The sequence below is a fragment of the Rhinolophus sinicus genome, linkage group LG01, assembly GCF_036562045.2.
Source record: "Rhinolophus sinicus isolate RSC01 linkage group LG01, ASM3656204v1, whole genome shotgun sequence".
Taxonomy (NCBI): domain Eukaryota; kingdom Metazoa; phylum Chordata; class Mammalia; order Chiroptera; family Rhinolophidae; genus Rhinolophus; species Rhinolophus sinicus.
Genome location: NC_133751.1, coordinates 9,489,898 through 9,505,404, shown reverse-complemented (window position 1 = coordinate 9,505,404; position 15,507 = coordinate 9,489,898). Strand labels below are relative to the sequence as shown.

At 42.1% G+C, this 15,507-nt stretch overlaps 1 long non-coding RNA gene across 1 annotated transcript; it reads right to left on the bottom strand.

Moving 5' to 3' along the window:
- Window positions 1-12,506: 12,506 nt before the first annotated feature.
- On the bottom strand, window positions 12,507-14,946 carry LOC141571610 (uncharacterized). The gene is made up of 2 exons (XR_012496519.1): window positions 14,483-14,946; window positions 12,507-12,679 (listed from the first exon to the last, which is right to left on the bottom strand). It is a non-coding gene; the product is annotated as an uncharacterized LOC141571610 (long non-coding RNA).
- Between the last annotated feature and the right edge of the window lie 561 nt (window positions 14,947-15,507).

Here is a 15,507-nt window from a genome sequence, read left to right as displayed (position 1 = left end):
CTATTTGAAAATTAGGATACAAGAAGCACAAGCTGCACCCAGGGATGAAACTGGTTCTTCTATCAGAGAGGTGTAACCTGATGCAGGTAAATAGCTGCTCATCTGGGTGATGGAGGCTCATGGAATGGCTGTTTATCTCATGGGACCAGAGATGGGCCCTTAGAGCAGCCAGGCTTTTTGGTCTCCAGCCAGGTAGGGTAGTGAGGGTGTGGAATGAAGAACACCTCTACCTCTCATCAGAGGAAATGCAGCGAGAGACTGTCCCTCCACTACACTCCCCTGCCCCTTTGATGTTAAGCAAAAGTATTTTTCTCTTTCCCTCTCTGTGCTCTCTTCCTTACAAGCAAACATCATCTTTAGGCTGTAAAAACAGTGCCAGGTAGACTCCTCACATCTTGGTGGGGATGGAAAGATGATGGGACATAGTATGAACTACGTAACCTGGAGACACTTCTGCTGCAAAGCCTCCAGATGTTCTGGATGAACTGTCACGTGCAGCCTTTTAAGTGGAGATCTGAGCTCATAAGAAAGCAAAGGAAATCTCCAGGGGCCGAATGAAGAGGGTAGTGCAAGCCAGAGCATCACGCACATGCCTGAAGTGGTGGCATCCAGGTAGGGGTGGAGTAGTGTGGACAGGTTGGTTTTTGTAATCTGGGCACTTGGGTTTGAAAGTTCATCCAAAACATTTGTGTGGTTTCCAGTTTGGGGATATTATGAATAGTGCTGCTTTGAACATTGTATGCTTTTTTGAGATATCTGTTCAAGTTATATTCTTTTTTTTTTTTAAGTTTTATAGTTTTTTTATACACCCAAAATACAAATCTTTGTTAGGTAAATGTATCACAAATATATTTTCCTGTTCTACAGCTTATCTTTTCACTCTCTTAGTGGTGTTTTTTTGATGAGCAGATGAACTTGATTTTAACAAAGCCAATTATCAGACTTTTCCTTATAGTCATTGGTTTATGTGACCTATTTAAGAAATGTTTGTTTACTCCAAAGTGACAAAGATATTTTCCTATTATTTCTTTTATATATTTTATTGTTTTTCTTGTACATTTAGATCTACAATACATCTGGAATTGATTTTTTTGTACATATAAATTATATATATATATATACACACACATGAGGTCGGACAATTAAGTTCTTGAGCTCATCCTAGAAAAAGTGCTACATACCTCATTGCTGAATATCACTATGGTCACCTTCGAAGTACTCCCCTTGGGACCAATGCCAGTGCCTAGTCCACCCTTGAAAGCAATTTTATAACTCTTTTTCTGGAATGGCCATCAGAGCTGTCGTCGTATTGCCCTTGATGTCCTGAATGTCATCAAAATGTCTTCCTTTCAATATTTCCTTTACCTTTGGATAAAGAAAGAAGTCATTGGGGACCAGATCAGGTGAGTTGGGAGGGTATTTCAATCCAGTTATTTGTTCACTGGCTAAAAACTCCCTCACAGACAGTGCCGTGTGAGCTGGTGCATTGTTGTGATGCAAGAGCCATGAATTGTTGGAGAAAAGTTCAGGTCGTCTAACTTTTTCATGAAACCTTTTCAGTACTTCCAAATAGTAAACTTGGTTAACTGTTTGTCCGGTTGGTGCAAATTCATAAAGAACAATACCTCTGGGGCTGGCCCGGTGGCTCAGGCAGTTAGAGCTCCATGCTCCTAACTCCGAAGGCTGCTGGTTAGATTCCCACATGGGCCAGTGGGCTCTCAACCACAAGGTTGCCAGTTCAATTCCTTGAGTCCCGCAAGGGATGGTGGGCAGCGCCCCCTGCAACTAAAGATTGAACACAGCAACTTGAGCTGAGCTGCCACTGAGCTCCCGGATGGCTCAGTTGGTTGGAGTGCGTCCTGTCAACCACAAGGTTGCTGGTCAACTAAAACTGAAAGGACAACAACTTGAAGCTGAACAGCACCCTCCACAACTAAGACTGAACGGACAACAACTTGAAGCTGAACGGCACCCTCCACAACTAAGATTGAAAGGACAACTTGACTTGGAAAAAAAAAAAAAAGAGTCCTGGAAGTACACACTGTTCCCCAATAAAGTCCTGTTCCCCTTCCCCAATACAATCTTTAAAAAAAAAGAATAATACCTCTGATATCAAAAAAGGTTAGCAGCATTGTTGCAACAAGTTTGCAAACTGAATTTTCTGACCTTGTGTGTGTATGTTGACATTAATTTTTCCCATCTAGATATACAATTGATCCATGCCACTTAATTCAAAAGAAGATTCTTACCCCCATTGAACTGCATGGTCACCTTTGCCATAAATCAAGTTACTATATGACTATTGGCCAATTTCTGTATTCTCTATTCTCTCCCACTAGTCTGTTTGTTACCTTTGTGACAATTTTACACTGCATATAATACCTAGCTATAAAGAGCCTTGATATCAGCAGAGAAAGTCCTCTAACTTCTTCAAGTTTGTCTTGGTTATTTTTGGCCCTTTGCATTTCCATACATAGTTTAGAATCAGCATTTCCTTGCATTCTCATGAAGTCTGCTGAGATTGAGAGTTTCAATGAGGATTACATTGAAACTCTAGATATATCAAATTGTACAGAATTCATATATTTACAATTTAGAATCTTCCAATATGTGAACATGGTAGAGCTCTTGCACAACTTCCATTACATTAATATCTAGGTATTGATGATTTTTGATGTTACTGTAAATTCCTCATGTAAGTTCAAGGTTTAAATGTACACTATCCATTTGGTGACAAGATGACAAATTAATATAAAGGTGGTCCCAAGAGGTGATAATAATCTGCAATGCCTGTCAAAAGCAAATAAAAAACCTCCCTGGAGAGATATACCCTCAATCCAGGCAGCTCAAGATCGCTAAAAATAGAGGTGCACTAAATATGAGTTCACAAACCAAAATTAAAAAACATACAAAGAACAAATCCACCATAAGCAAGAGTCAGCAGATGTTGCAACTGCCAGATTGGATCCCCAAAACTTAAGCTAGCAGAACTACCAAGTAGACCATAAAATAAATATATTTAAAATTATTTAAAGACTTAAAAGAAGACATTGAAATGTATAAAGAGAATAAGACATTATTTCAAAGAATGGGGTATATATGGAAGAGAATCTAATATATTAATAAAAAAATATAGTCATTAAAATAAAAAACTCAATGAACAGATTAGACAAAGCTGAAGGAGAATTGCAGAATTGGAAGGCAGAATGGAGGCAATTTCAAAGAAAACAGCACAGATATTAAGAGATGAAAAATATGAATGGGAGGTTGAAGGACAAGTAGGACAGAGTGAGAAGTTCCAATATACATATAAAGGGATTTTCAGAGGGTAAGAAGATAAATAATGGGGAAGAAGCAGTATGCAGAGTGATAATGGCTAAGACACTTTTAGAATTGATTGAAGACTGGAATCCTAAAAGTCAAGAAACCCAATAAATCCTGAGAACATTTAACACACACACACACACACACACACACACACACACACACAATCCAGCATGTCTCTTATTTACAAGAGTAAAATAGAAAAGTTGAAAATAAAATAGTGTGAAAATGTGCACCAAGAAAAAAGAAAACTAGTGCAGCTATAGTAATATCAGACAAATTAGTCTTTAAGTATAAAAGCACCGCTAAGGAGAAAAATAGTCACTATATATAATCAAAGGAACAGTTGATTAAGATATATTTATCTTGATTGCAAGATCACCCTAAATATCCATATAGCAAAAATATGCATCATTACAGGGAAAGATTGACAAACCCACAGTTATAGTGGGAGATTTTAACATAACCTCTCATAGTCATTGATAAACCAAGAAGAGAGAAAATTAGTAAGATTATACAAAATTTGGACATCACAATAAATAAGCTTGAGCAATAATCATATATGTAATTCTACATTTAACAATAGAGCTTATATGTTCTTTCTAAACAAATATGGAAAATTTATAGATGTTCACTGTATACTAAATATTTATGTTATGAGGCCATTTAAAAAATTTTATTAATTAATTTATTTTTATTAGTTTCAGGTGTACAAAGCAACGTAATAGACATTTAAACCTCTCATAAAGTGATAACCCACCCCACAAGCTACTACCCCTCTGACATCTTATATAGCTGTTACAATACCATTGACTGTCTTCCCTATGCTGTACTTCACATCCTATGAGTATTTATACCTATATATTTAGTTATAGTTGACATTCAATATTATCCTACTTCAGCTTCAGCTGAACACAGTTTATGAAGTGATTCCCCCGATAAGTCCAGTGCCCATCTGACATCTTACATGATCTTTACAACACGGTTGATTATATTCCCCATACTGTATTAACGACCAATTTGTATTTCTTAATGCCTTCACCTTCTTCATCCTGCCCCCAACCCCATTCCCATCTATCACCCTGATAAATCTAGTACCTACCTGGCACCACACCTAGTTATTTCAATATTATTGACTATACTCCTTATACCATACCCTACTACTGTGTAACAGCAAATTTGTACTTCTCTATCCTTTCCCTTTTCACCCATTCTTAACCTCCCTCCCATCTTAAAGTAGTCCTTCTAAGATTCCTTATAATACTGGTTTGGTGGTGATGAACTTGTTCAGTTTTTTCTTGTCTGGGAAACTCCTTATCTGTCTTTCAATTCTAAATGATAGCTTTGCTGGGTAGAGTAATCTTGGTTGTAGTTCATTACTTTTCATCACTTGGAATATTTCCTGACACTCTCTTCTTGCCTGCAAAGTTTCTGTTGAGAAATTACCTGCCAGTCTTATGAGAGCTCCCTTGTAGGTAATTAACTGCTTTTGTCTTGCTCCTTTTAAGATTCTCTTTGTCTTCAACCTTTGGCATTTCAATTATGATCTGTCTTGGTGTTGGCCTCTTTGGGTTCATCTTGTTTGGCACTCTCTGTGCTTCCTGGGCTTTTATGTCTATTTCCTTCACCAGGTTAGGTAAGTTTTCTGTCATTATTTCTTCAAAAGGTTTTCAATTCCTTGCTCTCGCTCTTCTCCTTCTTGTACCCTTATAATGCAAATGTTGGTACGCTTGATATTGTCCTGGAGGACTAACTCTCCTCATTTTTTTGGATTCTTTTTTCTTTTTTCTGTTCTGATTGGGTGTTTTCTGCTACCTTATGTTCTACATCACTTGTTGGATCCTCTGCTTCGTCTAATCTACTGTTGATTCCTTGTAATATATTCTTCATTTCCATTATTATATCCTCTATTTCTGACTGGTTCTTTTTCAGTTTTCCATCTCCATTTTTATGCTTCCTATCTCTCTGTTGAAGTTCTCCCTGAGTTCATTGATCATTCTTATAATCAGTTTTGGAACTCTATGTCCAATAGATTGCTTATCTCCATTTCAATTAGTTATCTTTCTGGAACTTTGTTCTGTTTTCTTATTTGGGACCTGTTTCTTTGTCTCCCCATTTTGGCTGCCTCCCTGTGTTTGTTTCTATGTATTAGGTAGGGCTGCTATGTCTTCTGGTCTTAGTAGAGTGGCCTTATGTAGTAGGTGTGCTGTGGGGTTCAGTGGTGCAGTCTTTCTGGTCACCTGATCCACGCACTCCAGGTGTGTCCCTTGTGTGGGTTGTGTGTACCCTCCTCTTGTAGTTGAGCCTTGGTTGATAATTGCACATCAGTGGGAGGGACTGACCCATGGACTCACTGGTTGTGAGGACTGGCTGTGACTACAGTGGAGTTGTTATGCAATGGCTGACCCTATGGAGCAGGATCTGCTCAGCTGGACTCTGGTGCCTGCCCAATCTATCTCTTGGGTGTGTCATTCTGGGAGGCAGCTGGGTAATGCTGCAGCTCATCTTGAAGTGGGTCACTGGGGTTTCCAGCCGCAGGACCACCTTAGAGGGGATCTGCTGTAGGTCAAATTTAGCCACAGCCTGTGCCTCACCTGGAGCCACCCAGCAAGAGTCACAAAGAACTCCACAGATGGCTGCCACCTGTGCTGTGTGCTTGGAAGCACCTTGAGAGGACAAGTTGCAAATCAATGCCAGGTGCCACTAGTGCCAGCTTAGGGCGGCTCAGCCAGAGGCACAGGACACGCTCAAGCCAGATGCTGCTTGTCTGGGCTCAGCAAACATTTGAGAGACCCTAGGAAAGTCTGCAGCTTGGGCTAAGGCAGGTGGCTGGCACAATAAAGCCACTGAAAACAGCCTGGTGTACCCGAAAGTTGGCCAGGGCATAGCTAAGGAATAGCAGAGACTCAGATATGGCGGTGGCCTATGTTCCCATGTGGGGGAGGGGGAGGGCTCAACAAAGAAACAATGGGCTCTACCAGCTCCTCTGTCCAGGAGAAAGTGACCTCTCCAGCCCCGGTCCCAAGCCAGACAACTCAGTTCCCCACCATATGTCCCTGCTGCCTTTCCAGCTGCTGCCTCAGTGCTGGAGCTCAGAACAAGTGATTCCATTGGTGGGTAAGTGCACACATGGTCCCTTTAAGAGGAACACCTGGGAGTGCAGCCACTCTCAGTCTCACTCAGTGACAGTCTCCACTGGTTTTCACAGCCAGAAATTATGGGGACTTCTCTCCTTGGCACTGGAACCCTGGACTGGGGTGGGGCTGGGACCTCTCACTCCATGGCGGATGGGGGAGATCCCCACAGCCAAAATATCCCTCCCGATATTTAATGGTCACACGAGGGTATGGGACCAGCCTGTTCTGTGTCTCTGCCCCTCCTACCAGCCTGGAGGTGTCCTTAATTGAAGGGCTTCAGTTCAGTAAGATTTTGGGCGATTTTCAATAATGATTGTTTTGTAGATTAGTTGTAATTTTGATGTGGTTGTGAGAGAAGGTAAGCACAGCATTTACCTACTACAACATCGTGATATCCTGTTATGAGGCCATTTTATGTAAAGTTTTAAAACTTATAAAACTATACTTTTTAATATCTACGGATATATTATATATATATATATACACACATGTATATATATACGTAGGTATATATATACACATATATACATATACATATATATATGTATGTATATATATATAAAACACATGGGAACATGGGAGCAATAAACCCCAAATTCAGGCTGTGTGTTTTTCTGGATGGAAAGGAAGGAAAGGGGACAAGAGTGGGACATATGATTCTCAATAATATCTAAAATGCTTTTTAAAAAATAAATAAGAAAAGATCAGCTTCTTGTCCTGGTCCAATGCAGTATATGCCCTTTAAGCCTATCTCTTCCACTGATTACAACTAATAGTCTGTACAAAAGATGGAACTACCTGAGGATTCTGAAAAGTAATAACAACAGGCAGATTGGAGCAGGGAATCAAAACTTGAAGAGTGATCCATTCAGAAGTGAGTTACTAATTTTTCCCTTCTTTTATGTCCTGACTTTGATTGGAGGGTAGGCTGGTTGTGGTCCTAAAACTCTGAGGGAAACCCTGTATTTTGGCCAGAAGACTGAGAAAAGGGAGCATTGGGATCTACTGAGTAGGAGAAATTAGGCGACGAGAGAGGTGGAGAAGGGAGATCCCCATGTCCTGTGTGTGAACCAGCACAAACCCTGGGCTTGCCCCGGAGTTGCATATGCCCTGGAGAGACTTGAAAACAGTACTGCAAAAGCTTTGACAACTGCCCTGAAACTGGGACCCCTCAAACAGAAGATTAGACACAACATATGATCTGAACCCAACTGGGTTGGTTGCTTGCTAAAATGAAACAAAACAAAATCAACATCCTCTAGATATTAGGTGTTTTTTTTTTTTTTTTTTTTATGGGATCTAAAGTCTTATAGCATAATATTTAAAAACTACAAGACACAATGCAAACTTAGTTGCCACATGAGAACCAGGAAAATGTGACCATTTCTCAAAGGAAAACAGAGTCAATGATGTTAATCCTGAGGCAGCCCAGATGTTGGAGTTATCAGACAAATCCTCTAAGGCAGTGATTAGAATCATGCCCACAAGGCAAGGGAAACACTGTCAAATGGAAAGACAGAAGTGGTCAGCAGAGAAATGAAAATGAGAAAAAGGAACGCAATGGAAATTTTAGAAATGAAAATGATAATATCTGAAACAAACAAACAAAAATGCATTGAATGGATTCAATCGCAGAATGGAGATGGCAGAGAGTCAGTGAACTTGAAAAGAGATACAGAGCAGAATAGAATGGGATGGAATGTAATGGAACCAAATGGGACAATAGAATAGAATAGAATTTCTTAAAAGTAAATTGTGTGTATTTAGGGTAACTATTGCTTAAATGTGTGTGTTTAAAATGTATTTCTTCCTGTGGGTTTTGGCCAAAACAAGCTTGAGAAGCACTGGTTTCCATGATCCCTTTGCTCTTGAATAATGAGCTTTCTGCCCCTCTCCCATGGATTTTCAAAGACCTACTTAAGACCTACCACCTTCAAGAAGTCTTCACATGATTCTCATTGTTATGGGCTGCCAGTCATAAGTAGGATCAAACCTGTCTTCACTGAAGTATAATTTCATAAAGCAGTTCTGGGGACGTTGAGTAAACCTCTGGCCTTGGGTTCCAGATTTCCTAGCTACATTTCTGCCTTATTTCTGTAACCCAGCCCCCGTCTTGTGCTTTGACTCTAGTTACAAGATTCGTAGAGCCTCAGGGTTCAGCATGGGTGGGTGGGTGGTTCTCAGGGTGCTGGTGTACCCACCAAAGAGTGAGTACTTAGGTAATTCCTTCCTGCTCTCTCCCATGGTGGCCACGTTACGGGCGGTCCTTGTCTGGCCCACCTAGAAGGAGCCCTGGGACATCCATCCATTCCTTTTTTTATCATTCAGTACACATACCAGTCATTCTCGTTATATGTGAATATAGAATTAGTAAATACTGAATCATTGCCTCAGGGGAAAAACAGGGGGAGGTTTCTTTGAGCCTCTAGTCACAGTATTTTTGTCAACTCAATGTATAACTTTATTTATTTATGTTTCTGTTTCAAGGTATCCTAGTTAATATATGTTGTTGATTCAGTAACATTGAACTCATGTCTGACAGAATAACACATGCCTGAAGGAAATTCCTCTAACACACGTATTTTCTCCATAAGGCTAAGCATACAGCAGTATAGTCTTTGCTCTAAGAGTCTAGAGACCAATGTGGGGGACAAAACACAAGTCAGCAGCAAACACGTATTTCCATCTTCTCAACTGTGGAAAGTGCCATAAGGGAAATGGCAGGGCTCAGTGATGAGAATGAGAGGGAAGTGGGCAGTTGGGAAAGACCTCTCTGAAACCGGAAGTGTGAGAAGGGGTCAGCCACAGGATGAGAACAACATGGAGAATGTTCCAGGGCCTGAGATGGGAAGAAGCTTGGAGTCTCAAGTGTCAAGTTTTCCATCTGTCAGCAAGTGCTTTTGGCTCTACCTTCCTAATATATCCAGAATTGATCACTTCTCACTGCCTCCCTGTACCACCCCACCTCCAGGAACCCAACGAGGCCAGGCAGCAGGTGACACAGAAAAGGAGGAAGGTGGCCTGAGATGTTGCCAGGAGTCAGATCACGCAGGACTAAGTCCGGAAAGAGTCTGGCTGCACTTGAAATGCTATGGGAAAACGTATGTATGTAGGTTTTAAATAAGGGGGTGATGAGATGTCATTTATATTCTAAGACGAGGTACTCCTAAGGAGAGGATGCATCAGGAAGGGGTAAGAGCAGCAGTGAGTGCTCCTCTGGTTGTCCTGGCAACTCTGAGCCTGGGGTGCTTGCTGGTCATGGAGATGGAAAGAAATTAGTTGATTTGGGAAGTATTTAGGAGGTAGAATAACAGGACCTGCTGATGGCTGAGAGGTGGCCAGTGAGCTTTCAGGGAGAGGCCCTGGGGCCCTCTGAGCTCTGCCTCTTGGGCTCAGCTTTTCCTGTTATTTGTCCTGGTCCCAACCTGTCTTGTTTCCTCATCCTCGTCTTCCAGGCTTGACGCTCACTACTCCCTACTTTCTGACGCCCAACTTTGAACTCCTTTCGTATTTATTGTCCTTGCCTCTCTCCTGCTCTTGTCACATGCTGTCCGGCACTAGAAACGTCTGTGTGTGTTTGATCTCTCCAGGTGGATGAGCTCCTGGAGGGTCCTTTTCTTCCATGTCCTTCATCACCTCTGATGACGCCCCTGTTTGCATCTCCCGCCTGGACCCTACCCCAGACCCAAAATGCATATCTCCAACTGACCACTCAGTGCTTCCATTGGAACATCTAACAGGCATCTTGTCCAAGACTGAGCTCCCAACATGCTCCCCTCACTGCTCCTCCCCACAGTCTTCTTGGAGGATGACAACTTTCTTCTCAATATTTGGCCCCAAAAGCTTGGAGTCACCCTTGACTCCCCTCTCACACTTCGTATTCAGTCTGTCATCAAGTCCTTTGGAGTCTACCTTCCAAATGCATCTGGAATGTGACCACTTCTCATCATTTCCCTGTCCCACCCTGCTTGGGCCACCACCATCTGTCACTCTGACAATCGCCGTAGCCTCAGATGGAGTCTTTCAGATCCTTTGCTTTTCTGAGGTCACCTCGTGCTGCTCTGCCTGCCCTGACTCCACTCCTACCCTGTCCAGCCCGTTACTCTTCCTTAGACACAGCGGGCACACTCCCACTCAGGGCCCCTGTACTGCTGTTTCCTGTGCCAGGAAGTCCCCCCCCCTCCCTTATCTGCTTGGCTCATCCCTCGTCTCCTTGAGTCCTCACTCAAATTCCCCTTCTTAGTGAGATCTTCCCTGATCATCCTAATTGAAATGACAAATAACTCCCCTTCTTTGACCCTTCTCCCACTTTCTGATCCATTTTTCTCCACAGCCCTGAGGACGCTTTGCTATTCTACATATTTTTTCTTAGTTATTTTGTGTAGTGTCTATCTATTCTTGTTAGAGTGTGAACTTCCTGAGGGTAGGAGTGCTTGTTTATTTTGTCACTGTTGTGTCCCCAGCTTCAGGACAGCTGCATGGACAACCTGGGTAGGTGCACTGGATCTCGTGCTCAGAGGGCCCTGTGTTTGGTTTCATGATCTGCTATCGCAATCTTGTAATCCTTAATATTTCTGAATAAGCCTCTCCCCCCATTTTCACTTTACATCAGGCCCCCACAAATTATGTAGCCCATCCTGACTGCCAGGAACATAGCTGAGTGTTGAATGTGGTGGCTTGCAAAGCAGATGCGTTATAAATGGTTGCTAATTGATCAACTGACTGAAGGGAGGTATTTACTTATTTATTCATTCCACAAATATTTATCTGAAGGGACTGGGCTTAAGCTTTTTGCACACTGACCATGAGCCCCATGTATCATACTGCCACTCCATAGACGTGAGGTATTTTAAGAATCACAACATCCTGTGATGTAAGTATGATAGCCCCCATTTTCAGATGAGGAGACTGAAAAGTTATGTAATTGCCTGAGGTCATATGGCTGGTGAAAGCCTTAGTTAGCAGGCTGTGCCATGCTGCCACCCAGGCTGTGTTACAGGGCGGCTTCTATAGCCTCAGCTTCCTCCTTCAGGATTGCTCCCCATGTCTGGGCTACCCTGCCCAGACAGCCTCTGCCCACCTTTTCTCACCTCACCTTTTTGCCTTTCAGAATCGGAAAGGATCTGCTCTCTGTCGTTTATATCTTATTGTGGATTAATCGATGTGTCACCTCTCCCTGGTACAATTACATTTTTGAGTCATCTATATAACTGAGGAATGACAGGCGGTGTGCTCCATAGAGGACCTCAAGAAGCAAGTATGGAGGCCCTGGGATGAGGCAGGGACCCCAAAGCCCTGGAGTCACCCCATGTCGCTGCCCCCAAATCTGTGTACCCATCAGGCCAGATCCCAGATGTACAATGGAAAAATAGTCCCACTTTTGGGCACAGATTCTAAAAAGCAGTGAAATGCTAGGGAAATCATTTGAGTAATACCTTTTACAAGAAAGAAGAGAAAATGCAAGTGGCTAATCATAGGATGAATTTTGTTAGACAAAAATGGCAGTGCAGGTGGAAACACAAATGGAAAAGACTCTTAAGAATGCACAGCTGGCATCTCATGGAGGTGGGGGCTGGTGGTTAGCTCAGATGATGCTGTCTACATCCTCTGGTACCTACACACTAAAACTGAGGTTCAACCCTTAGTTATAAAATACATAAAAAAACCAATGCTATAGGAGGCAGATGAAAAGATGGCAGTACCAAATATCTGACCTTGGCATTTGTCTTTGTGGTTTCACGTGAAGATGGGGTGTGCCTGAAATTCTCAGAATTTATAAAACTCTAAGTATTAAAATGATAAGAAATACAAATAGGAATATAATGTATATAATATAATAATGAATAATAATCAGTGTATATACAACATTTATCTTATACATAAAATAAGGGCAAGTAATAATAAATATATATAATATAGTGTAAGAATATAACATATAAAATAAGAAATATAAGTATGGCAATTATGTTTTAGACTCAGACCTACCTTCCCTACTGTATTAGGATGCTTTAGTTGGCAAGTAGAAGAAACGGAACCCAGCCCAGCTTAGGACAAAGGAGGTTTTATTTATTTGTTTATTTTTTGCTTCTGTCAGTAGAAGAGACAGGGGGTGGGCTTGGTTTGAATGGGGTCGGAATCTCTCCACGTCTCCTCTGTCATCGCAGCTTGGCTCTCCCGGGCATCATTCTTTCCGGCTCCAGCAGCAGACCTGTGTTCTCCTGCCAGAGGAATGCACTGCCTCAGCCCCAGACCTCCATGGCTTGATGCCCAGAGGGGCTGAGGGAGCTTGCCTTTCTCCCAGCAGGGACATGTGATATCGTGGATGAGCTGGACCATCCTGTTTGATCACATGCCCCTCCTGTGGGCTTTCCAGGTGGGCAGGAGGGATGGGGTACCAGGACTGGCCAGGTCTGGGCCATGTCACCACCTCCTGGGGGGGGGGGGGCAAAGCACTCTGACCCAGCCCCCCAGAACCACATTGTCTTGGGAAGAAGCAGCTCCCCAAAGGAACATGGAAGGGAAACAACAATCCCCATAATCTTGGCTTTTTTTTCTATGCTTGTTAACAGGAGATGTTTTCTCTCTGAGGCTGACACAATGCAGTTTTATAACACATGTTTTATAAAATCCTTTCTCTTAGCTGTTTCTGTATTCCAAGTGTTTTGTGCTCTAGTCAAAAGACTTGAGAGTAGAAAAAGTCCCTGATCTGAAGATCAACTGATTTCTTATTTGGGGATCAGTTGATAAAATGTGGGCTCTGGAGTCAGACAAATCTAGATTTAAATCCTGCCTCTGCTGTGCAGTATAGGGACCTGGGAACATTACTTAAACATTCTGTTGGCCTCACTTTCCTCACCTGTAAAATGGGGATGAAATGAACCCTTGTTAGTTTTAGGTTAAGAATTAGATAAAATAACACATATTATGAAATAGCACAGGGTGACATCAGATGTTCTTTTTTTTCAGTTTTAAGATCAGGCCTTTTTAAAAAATTGTTTTTTATTTTTCAATTACAGTTGACGTTCAGTATTATATTAGTTTCAGGTGTTTATAGCATAGTGATTAGACATTTATATAACTTACGAAGTGATTCCCCGATAAGTGTGGTACCCACCTGCCACCATACATAATTATTACAATATTATTGACTATATTTCCTATTCAGCAGATGTTCTTTAATTACCTTTCCCTTCAAGTACCAACTGCGTAATTCTTTACCCTTTGAGGAGCCTTGGAAAAGCAAAATGTGGCAGCCTACAGTGACATTCTACATACCCTTCTTAAATTAAGTGCCACATCCATTATACAGAAATAGTCCACTCAAGTCTGTTTTTCCCCCCACTGGACTACAGGTTCCTTGAGACCCAGGACCATGTGTTATCCATTTTTATGTCCTTAGTGTCGGACTCAATGCCCGGAACACAATAGGAATTTAATCAACATGGAGCTGCTGAACTACTGAACTAGTAGGCAGAGAGCTTTTGAGGGAGACTGACCCATGTGCCTTCAGAAGCCACATTGTGGGTTACATGCACATGGAGCAAATGTTTGACTATTTTCTGTACTTGTTTAACCTGGGGTATTTGTTAACCTAGACCCCCCAAAAATGTTTAAGGGAACATGTCATCTTACTGGTTAGCGGCAGCATAGGGAAGACGTGGACTTACACTGCCTGGATTTGAAAGCTTACCCCACCACCTCCTTGCCTGTGGGATGTTGGGCAAATTTCTTGATGTATTTATGCTTGAGTTTCTTCATCTTTAAAATGGGACAGCAGTGATACTAGCCACATAGGGCTATTGGGGGAATTAAATGAGATAATGTGTAAAAAACACTCATTATATAGTATGTGCCTCAAATTACCATGTTCAGAATAAAAGCTACTGCCCCAATGTGTCAGAATATGATCTAGGCTGTAGGGAGGGGCCTGATCTGGGGACACAGGGCTTGCTTGGCAGTCACTATTTATAGAAGTATAGACTTCGCTGCTGTAAAAAAGAGTCTAAAGTACAATGACTTACCAAGATGGAAGTCGATTTCTCCCATGTAACAGTCCAGAGGTTAACCTTTCAGGTCTGTCGGGTCAGCTCCATGTCCTCAATATGTGTTTTCATCTCTGTGCCCGAGGAGACTGTCCAGTTCTTGTCATCTCCTTCCAGCAGTGGAAAGAGGGCAAAGGACTGTGGGTGGGGAGGTTATACTTCCAATTCTTTGAGGGTAAGATCAAGAGGTGACCCCCATCACTTCTGCTAACATTACTGAGTCACATGACTGCACCTATTGCAAGGCAGGCTGGGAAATGCAGTCTTTAGCCAGGTGGCCATGTTGCCTGCTAAAATGTAACACTGTAAAAGGATAGAAGAACAGAAATTGGGGAACCAGCAGTCTCCCATAGCCTCTGAGGCCCTCATAAAAAAGGCAAGAGTGATAGTTACTTCTCAAAAGGGCTCTTTGCCGGATTCTTGCAGCAGCAATGCCGTTACAAAGCCAAACTCCCCACGAACCAGAGGAAATTTAGGAAATGATTCAGGCTCCCTGGCTGAGTCTGACACTGAGCCCCCTGGAGAGAAAAGTAGCCATACACCCATGTGGGGTTTGGGGTTTAGTTTATAATAATAATGACTTTGGCCCAGAAAACTTCCTGAGGGTTAATGAATGACTGGCTTGGATTAATAGTCCAAATCACTGCCTGAGGTCTATCAACTCCTTCCAGCTTCATGTTAATCTACAGGAAATTCTTTGTACACCCAGCTATTACTGCTTCAATCTCAGAAAATAAAAATGAATGGATGCTTCATTGGAACTTGGAAAAAAACTTGGTCACCATTGTGTGTGGCCACCAGGCTATCATTATTTTTTTCAGGCACACTTCCTGCATTTTCTTTGGTTCTCTTTCTGGCTTCAGTTTGCTGCATGGCGGCCACAGCAGCAGCAGCAGCTGGCTGTGGAGATTAGCTTTAATCCCCTTGCTATTTATAGTGCACTCACTAAAGCTCATCACACTTGTGGTTCCCTATTTAAATTTGTCCTCCCAGCTAGACTGGGA